Source organism: Empidonax traillii, unplaced genomic scaffold (assembly GCF_003031625.1).
Source record: "Empidonax traillii isolate 1590-97213 ecotype Southwest subspecies unplaced genomic scaffold, ASM303162v1 scaffold69:size3087049, whole genome shotgun sequence".
NCBI lineage: Eukaryota > Metazoa > Chordata > Aves > Passeriformes > Tyrannidae > Empidonax > Empidonax traillii.
In genome coordinates, this window is record NW_020955262.1 from 1,600,422 (window position 1) to 1,609,909 (window position 9,488).

The following is a 9,488-nucleotide window of genomic DNA, read 5'->3' on the forward strand; positions in this document are numbered from 1 at the left end:
AATAACCAAATACATTTAGAAGCCAGAGAGTCCCTTTACTATGCAGTGCTATTTGTGCATCCAAAGAATATGGCAGGTTTTGGAAAATCTCCCAATATGATACACCACTTAACAGCTTTCATATTTATGCAGCTGTCACATCACTGAAGCCTTTTTATGAAAGTTGCGTATTTTAAGAGTGGTATGGGTTTAGAAGAACTAGATGCCTATTGTGGCATTTGTGGAATTGTACTAATTTCCAGAGAACGGCACTGTTGTTTCCCAAGACCACTTACAAATCCAGGCAATTCATAAGGCTACAAAACGTGTATTTGAAGAGAGTTGCTATTATTTATCAACAGTTTTCTAGTTGATCCACAAGCAAAAGAAAGAGTCTGACATAATTACTGTACAACAGCACAGAACATCAAACAGCAAAATTTATACAACTCGTTTAAGAAAGCAGTAGTCCACAATTACCATTGGCAAGGAATTTGCTTTCCTTTTGAATTCTTCCTTTATTAAATAAGATGGCATCAACCATCTAAGTGTTGAGGGAGGTCTTTCATGCTCATTTGAAATCTCTTTTGTTACCATGATAAAATTCTGAGAGATCCTATATGATATTCATATGATACATATTATCATGTAATATACCAAGACTTATTTCTATGCTTATTATTAAAATTATTTTGGTAAACAGATGAATATGCTGCATGTATTGGCACTGCAGAATGGACACAGTAAACATGCTGGGGAAATTCTGAATTTAGAATCAAACTATGTAAGCTATACAGTATTTCTAACCCTATAAAAAAACTTGGTAAGTATGATAAAACTGCTGTTTATTTTAATATTCATCACCTTCCTATCTTTTGTCACCTTCATCATATGGGAGTTAAAGGATTTTTTTTTTTCCCTTCCTTGACAGGTACAACTCATTCTTCTTCTAGATGGTGTTTCCAGGAACAATAGCACAGTGTAAAAATACTACCTGTATAATATAAAAGAATTTTGATTCTCAGGCCCTGCAATAATTTCCAAATGCAACCCCACCCCCTTTCTCTCCCCTGTTTTCAGCTCTAAAGTCTTTGGGACACAAATTTCCTCTACAATTGGAAAATGACTATCAAAGACTGAGCATCTAAATAATCCTTACCTGAGCAAATTTCCTGATGCATCCTCTGCAGCAGTGAACTAAAAAAGCTACACCCTCTTCAAACTACTTTTACACTCTGATTTTTCATTTACACTATAAAAGTTGATATATTCCTCATGTAAAAAAAAGCAAGAAAATCTGAAGGAGTAAAAATCTGATTCCAGCAGGCAAAACACAGGTTAAGGGACTACAGACAGCATCAACTTAGAGACCTGCAACCCATGAAGATGGAATATACCAGTGTGCTCTGGATACAGAGACATTTAAGGACACAAAGTAACAGAAAAAAAACCAGATGTGCACATGCATGAGAATGTGATTACTCTATGAAAACATAAATCCATCACATATCAGGTTTAGAAGAATCTAATAGGAACCTAACAACTTGGTCCTAAGCCACTATGCTACACGACTGTGACTTTTATTGACCTCTTTGATGGTAAAAAGCACACTGAACAGTCAAAAGGAATGTACATAATTCCCAATTTATGCAAATACTCAAGTGTTACAACCAGCAAAAGTGACTGCCAAAATAAAATAATCTTATTCAACACAAAAGCCAACTTTGTGTAGAGTTATATTTTCAATTCTACAGTGATAAAAATACATCTTATTGTGACTACAGATACGGGAAATGGAGCTGGTGGACTGCACTGCCTACTGAATCATTAATTTCCTATCGAAAAAGCCTGGCAGACGACTGCTTCCTTACAAAAGACATAGGAAATTAAGACATTGCATGACAGGGGAATTTCTGCTAAGCAGTAATCACCCTAACACTGTGTAACTAAAAAATATCAGCATGGTGCTAAATACAATGGCTCTCCCATTCTAACAACTAGACAAGGCAGAGAAATATTTCAGTCACATTACACTTTCAGCCTCAAAGAAAATTCCCAGTTTTAGTTAACTGAAATGTACCAACCACAAGAACCTATTTTTAGGTTGAACTGTACGCAATGTTCAACATTTCCAAAATACCATAATGAATTTCAATGCTTTTACAAAACAGTTCTTTAGATACTTCGATTCTTTCAAGGATTTCTTCTTTCATAGTTGAAATTTTATTTTCCTCTGAAAGCTCCAATTATCTGAGAATTCAGGAGAAGAGCCAACTATTTTGTTCTGCACCTGTGTGCATACAGGTCACTGATGACTTTACTCCTCTGAGCAGAGGATGCTGGTAAATGCCTTTCCAGGACAGCACTGCTGGGTTACAGCACAGAGCAGAGAATGATCTTTATTCCCTGGACAGCAGAGCCTACCAACAGTGCTGCCAGTGTAGTGTGTCAGAAATGTGTTTTATGTATTGTATATCTTAGTGAAGCCTCATCTTTCCTGGGCCAGAACTGTAAACTAATAGCATGGAAGTCTAGTCTCCAGCACAGTGAAAAGAAGCCATTAAACTGACAGATTAAAAAGGTTCCACGTGGGTTCTAGGTTCTGTAAGAACAGTCACACGTGTTCATTTAATATCAATATTTGCCCTGCAGGTAAAACTGCAGGGCTCACCTTCAGGCAGTGCTCCAGAGTCCAACTAATGAAACCTACTTTTGCTCTCACCATATACCAGGATGTTTGTGTTAACTAAGTCCCTTAACAGTGCTAGAACTGTATCCATACCAAGTGTGCATCCCATTAATAGCTCAATTCTTAAAACAACTTATACATAAGCTACTCCCTAAAGGTTAAAAAATGCCTTCTCAGCTAAGCAGGTTCCCCTGAAGTCAAGAACCTATTTCTTCTATAAGATCTGTTCCTAAAGACACAGATTACTGGAGTGCTTTGCAACTGAGATGGGAATCATCTGATCTCTTTGAATACTTTCTTCTCCATCTGTTGAATGAGAAAGTGTTTCTCACCTTTGCAGAGCACTTTGAGATCTACTAGATGAGAAACACTGTAGATTTTCATGCAATTCCAGCCACAGCTGCAGAACAAGAGATAGTTTTATGATGATTCAATAGCATCAGAAGCAGAAAGGTCAAGCAAAACTCCAACAAAAAAACTCCACACAGCTTCAGAGCAAGACCTGGTATATACATCAGGAGACATATCCAGTATTGATCTTACTGATCAGTCTACAAAACACATAATATTTAAAAATGGCCATTATTTCAAAAAAAGTATTGGCTTTTTTTTCTCCCCCCTCAAGAGATAAGACTGCTTTACTATTGTTGCTTTCATTTCATAGGGGTTTTTAAAGTCCTTTATTCCATTGCAATGCCACTAACATGCAGACAAAGCAATTCTGGAAGAATCCCACACTATCAAGACACAGCTAATAAAACAGTTTCTAAACCTGCGGTCTGAGTTTTTGTAAGCACAATAATTGACAAGTTGGATTGTTTCATACCCATTTTCATGGTTTTATTGAAGGGGTGAGATTCTGAGTAAATGCAGACTGTTCATTAAACAAGGATTCTCTCTCTCAAAAAAAATCTACCTCTCCATCTGATTTACCACCTCACTTTCACGAGAAGCATAGTCAAGGCTGGAAAAAGACAAGTACAGTTTATCTCAGATCTTCTTAGACCTTTGGATACAGCTTGGAATTATGATGTGAGACACGCTAACAAGCACTGCAAATTTTTTTTAAAGAGGGGACAAAAAAAGTTCCTAAATAATTCTTAAGTATTAAACTTCTCTGAAGACATTGAGTGGTTTTCCTAATAATACTTCTTTCTTATTCAATGCAAACCTAAACGTTAATAAACCTTGTTTTCGCATTTACAACACTTCAAAGTCAACCGGTTAAAAATAAAAGATTGTAAGCTATTTCTTACCTACCAGTTACAACAGAAAACATCAGAATTTCCAAGTTCCATTCTGAATCTCACTCTTGACCCATTATGTGATTTGTGGGAGAGACAAGGAGGAATAAAGGAATCACCTAAGCCCCTGTGCAGCAAAACATTGGTGTATTTGTAGGCATTTTGGCAATTAGAAGCGGTTTAAGAATGAAGTTAAATAATCATAATATTTGTTTCACTGAGTCATCATCTTTCCTGGGTTTACATTTTCCAGTATTAAACCTGAGCTTTTTTCTTTCTCTTTTTTTTTTTTTTTTGTTATTTACGTGAATATGATAGGAAAAGTTATTCCTTGATACTGTTTATATAGTTAAACCCACTATTTTAGAAATATATTTATGATACTGATAAAAAAGGTTATTAAGCTGTAATATGCGCAAGAAAAATTACATGTTTTTTCCCTTAATAGCAACTTCAGAGAAAAGAAAATTGTAAACTAACCATGTGAAAAGTGTAGGATGGTAGGTGTTCTTGTATATAGTGACAGCTAATCTTGATGGTTACAGCTATGCTATAGGTGCCATATAATTACTTGAGGGAATACATAATAAAAAGGTTGTTCTATAAACTATAAAAAGACCCCGAGGGAGCAGATTTTCCTGCAGACCCCGGTAGAAGCGATAACTTTTCCCCGGGCGATGGGGCCCGGCACGCCTTGGGCAGCGCTGCCATCCAGCGGCTGCCGCGGGAACGGCATCCCGCCAACTTCCACCCGGCTTTTCCACTCCCCGGCTGGCGGGGGGAAAAAACATCACCATGTCAAATATCCGTCTTCTTGAAACTACTCTTTTCAGCAAACACATTGTATAGCCAGCAGAACTTTTATAAGGTAAGAGGAAAAAAATCCAGAACTATGGAACTCTAGACAGTCTTGTTTACCGTCCTTGTTTGTCCAAGAATGCTGTTCGTGGACAGCACTGGCACGTGGCAGAATGCAAAATGTTAAGAGACTCATGAAAGAAGTGTTAATAAGTGATAAATGGTTTTGGATAGTTACTCAGTCATCCCTGGCAGTGGAAGACTTTATTTATTTTTACGGTAGAACTAAGTCAGAAGTACCCCAGATCTCTCTGGAAACAGTCACAGGATATGGCAGCACACACCAGCAGCGAGGACTCTTGCTGCTGGAGTATTTTAGGGTCCACAATCTAACAACAGCTATGCTAGAGCACCCCATATGAATCCCCCAGGCCACATGAAGCTGGACTCAGCTTCCTGCAGTGTCTCTGGGGTAATCCCAGAAGTCAGTGACTTCTGACAGCAGGAGAGGGAACAGCACAGGCTCAATCCTGCAGCATTAACCACAGCTGTCTAAAGTGACTATTCTGGAACACATTTACAAAGGTTTATGCAAACAGAAAACAAATTAATATCCCCACTGCATTAATCCATTGCTTATCGCTCTTGCCACACAAAACAAACCTCACAGTGCTACCTCATGGCACTCTGTAAGCATCTTTACACAGCAAGCTGGAGTCCCCCTCCTGAGAACCAGAAAAATTAGAAAAACTGATACACCACTGCACAGCAGGATGAGGAGTACAAAGAACAGCTTTGCATACTTCCTTTTGGGTTGTGTGTTATATGCTTAGGGTGGGGTAAGAGTAGTATAAGAAGTATATATATATTATATTCACACATCACCCCTTGATTAATTATCTTGTAGTGAGATTCAAGTGTAGGAGATGAAATTTGCACATTACTGGTCACAATCAAACAACTCAGCTGGCCTTCAATCTTAATATTGGTATACACTTTTCTGATTTTATCTTCATTAATCAAATATTTAAACAAACTGAAGTCCTACTTACCAACTTTGCTATCTACTGTTGAAGATAGCTCAGGAACTCAAAACCACGCTCTTTTATTCTATACCTACCTATCTGACTTTGTCACGTTCCTCGTGCACAAGTATCTGATACTACGTATAATTTAATTTACATGTTTTAACTTCATATTTTGTCAACTCACCTTAGTTGTTCTGTCTTCTTGTATATGTGACAATACACAGATAGTGAAGCTATGATATCAACTACCAACAGAGAATTTCATATTCCATTTGCTCTCAGATTGAAAGATATCTTAATATTTTATGTTGTTCTTGCTGTTGAAGAAGCATTAGCTCAAAAGACCTCTTTCTCAGTTTTGTCTTGTCTTCACTGCAATAACCATAGGAATGTTAATTAGATTATATAAATCTAATTCTAGAAACCAATGATTCCTGCATATAAACATACTAAAACAACAAAAACAAACAAAAAGTGCAGGAAAAAATTCAAGACCAACCAAATCTTGCTACATATACTGATTCCAAGTCCTAAAAAGAGCATAAAACAAAGAAATTATGACAATTATTCTAAAAATTTTAAAAATATTAGGACTTAAAAAAAAACCCCGAAAAGAACCCAAACAGCCTTTCCTTGGGAAAATGCACAAACCATATCAGATACTACCAAAAAGCCAAGAGGGGAACTAAAATGCTGTCCTACAATAATATAAAAAAAACCCAAACCAACCAAACAAAAAAATCCCCCTTTACCATGAAATCAGAAAAGCTGCAAAAGATACAAAAGCAACAGGACTTATCTAATCACAGTGTTTTAGTGTGTATGAAGAACGACAAGAAATTTCGCGTCCAAAAACAATAGGCTGCATTTGCAGAGGTGAATCAGATGTAGTCTCCTCTTCTGCCTGCAGATGCCATTACTGGATCAAATTAAATCTGGACTGGAGCTTGCTGTCTTCCTTCATCTAGAATTCTCAAGCAAGTACTAGAAGAGTTTACTTATCCTTGATTTCTAAGACTGGTACACATTCTTTAAAAAGCATAGCTAGACTGCCCTTTTTTCTAAAAATGCATTTACACACAACATGTCTCATTAAAGATGGACTAACATTGTCTGAAGGATGCTCATGTAATCAAGTGTTCACAGTCTGAAGATACATTTCCTTCCAGGATCGTTATCTTTACCTGAAGTAAACATGCTCCTTATTCCTGATTAGGGATAAAAACAAACAGGTTAGTGCCTAATCACAGTTAGTTGCACTCCCATGGTTTTACTGATTTTCACAACAAAAATCAATTTGTTTCATTTTTGTGCAGTAGTTTAATGTTTCACATATTGATGCTGAATGATGTTAGAATGTGTAATTTCAATTTTATTATCCTACTATTGAATAAATAAAACTAGACTAGGAGCTATAAAGAAAAAAATAGAGCTGCAGATCAGTACTCTCAGGATCATTAAGCATTTGTGTTAGTATAACACCATTTTTAAAATCAAGTATAGAACTGAAGAAATACCTATTTCTTATTAACTTCTTAGAGCAATTTCTATTACAAAGGGAACTTATTCCATTAGTTTGATTTTTCCTAGTTGCACATTTTCAAATTAAACTAGGGTGCAGCAGTTCGAATACCCCATCTCTCCACTTTACATTTCAACTAAAACAAACCCCTCTCCTTTTATATCAGCCAATAAAACTCATGGGTCAAGTACACATAGTTCTAATTACATGATTAATTTTTACCTGAAAGCTGACTGAAGAACATTTTCCTGAAGGGCGAAGATGTTAAAGGAAACAACAAACACCACCAAGAAAACCAACTTCAACAACCCTGTGCACGTTCCTGACTGCTCACTCAAAGTTCATTTCAGTGATACAGAGCTGAAAGACTGTAGGTTTGAGAACCCCAAAACATTTCAACTGAAGTGTGAAGAAACTGTGTGAACAGTTACCTGCTGGAAGTAAATATCTTGATTCCATTATTAACAGTAATTAAGGAAAGGTGTTTTAATAAATATTGGTTGTGATCCCCCAGCAGAGAAATTGACACCACCAACATTCCTGTGAATGGAATTAACTTTATGACATACTAAAACTTTTTCAATTGCACTGTTTTGGTGTCTGCTTTAGGGTTTAGAAGAAAATTCTAAGGTGCCATCATAAGAAGATTTTATGTATTACCACTATCTGCCAAAAGTTATCCAGACCCTGACTTTACAGTCGGATCTGCAAAAATGTGAAATGATGAAAGTATCTGGACCATACTACTCAGCAATATTAGTCTACTTCAAATTCCCCACAGTTCCCCACAGGGGATGCAGATACCGTGTTCAGACATGGCAATTCCTGCACTGACCTGGGCCTAACCCACACCTACCCTCCAACACCTTGCAAAGACTAATAAAATAACCTACCATTCAAATCAATACATCCCAAAATTTGCCTGCTATCATCCCAATTCCTTGACATTCAGAACTTACGGATACGTTAGCCTATAGTTACAAATATACCTTACCTTATGGTATATTACACCAATAGATTACTGGAGCCTCAGCTAGGCTGGCTGATGTATTAATGCAGCACATTGTGAGAGCACCAGCTCACTCTGATGATGTTCAGGGACCGTACAGATCCTAAGAATAAAGCACTTCAATGATGTGTAACTGTAACAAGGGTACAGAGCTGAAGAAAAAACACTAGCGGGAGCAGGTTTTGTTAATATATTACTTTAGAATTTGAATTTAGTATTAACGACGGGAAAAAAAGAGGGGTTGATTAGTTGAATCATTATACAAGGCTAGTTAGCAGAGCAGAGGAGAGGAAAAAAACCCCCAAAACCCCCCTCAAAACAAACCCCAACCAAGCAGAAAGAAGCTATTGGCAACATCTTCATTCATCCTGCAAAAGCTAAATTTCACATCATTAAGATGGCCCAATACCTCAGTTAAAACTATCTGAAACTCATTTGTTTGCATGGTCACTTCCTCCTGAGTTTCAGAAAAACATAAAACTTGGTTTTCAGTTATGGAAAGAAAAAAAGACAAAAAAGATTAAAAATTCTCATTAGAATACCCAGAACTACAAACCCCAATGTGTTTTCTAAGCAATGCTTCCCATTAAATACAAGAACAAAAGCAAACATCGTTAATCACCAGGGCAGGTGGAGCACCAGTAACACTTGAACGTCATTTTGCAATGGACACTTGACACGACACCACAACATTGACTAGCAGATACAGGAAGGCGTTGAGCATTCTGACATTAACAGGTGTGGATTACTGCATGAGCATTCAGCCTCCAAATATGTGCTGTTCATAGAGGAAAGTTAATGTGTATTAGCAGAGCAAAGAAACGTAGGTAAAGACGTTTTCTGTTTTGTTTCACTTGAGATCTACAGAAAACACCTCTTACTAATATCGCATATTTCAGCAGTATGATACTTTGAGCAAGAAAGCAATACTGTCAGCAACAAAGGAAGGTCTCAAAATCAACTGTACACAGAAGAAAAAACAACAAGGAATTTACACTTGAACTCATAATAAATACATAAATAAATAAATAAAATCAGTGTTCACTTACATGATGTAGTTTTACTCTTTACAATTTCCATGTTTAGATACACAATTCAGAAGAACCAGTTATGTTTTTAAAAATTCAGCCAAATACAAAGTAAAATATTTACACAAGTACAAATATATCAAGTTTCTCTTCATTTTTACAGCATAAAAAGCTAAACAACTGAATATACT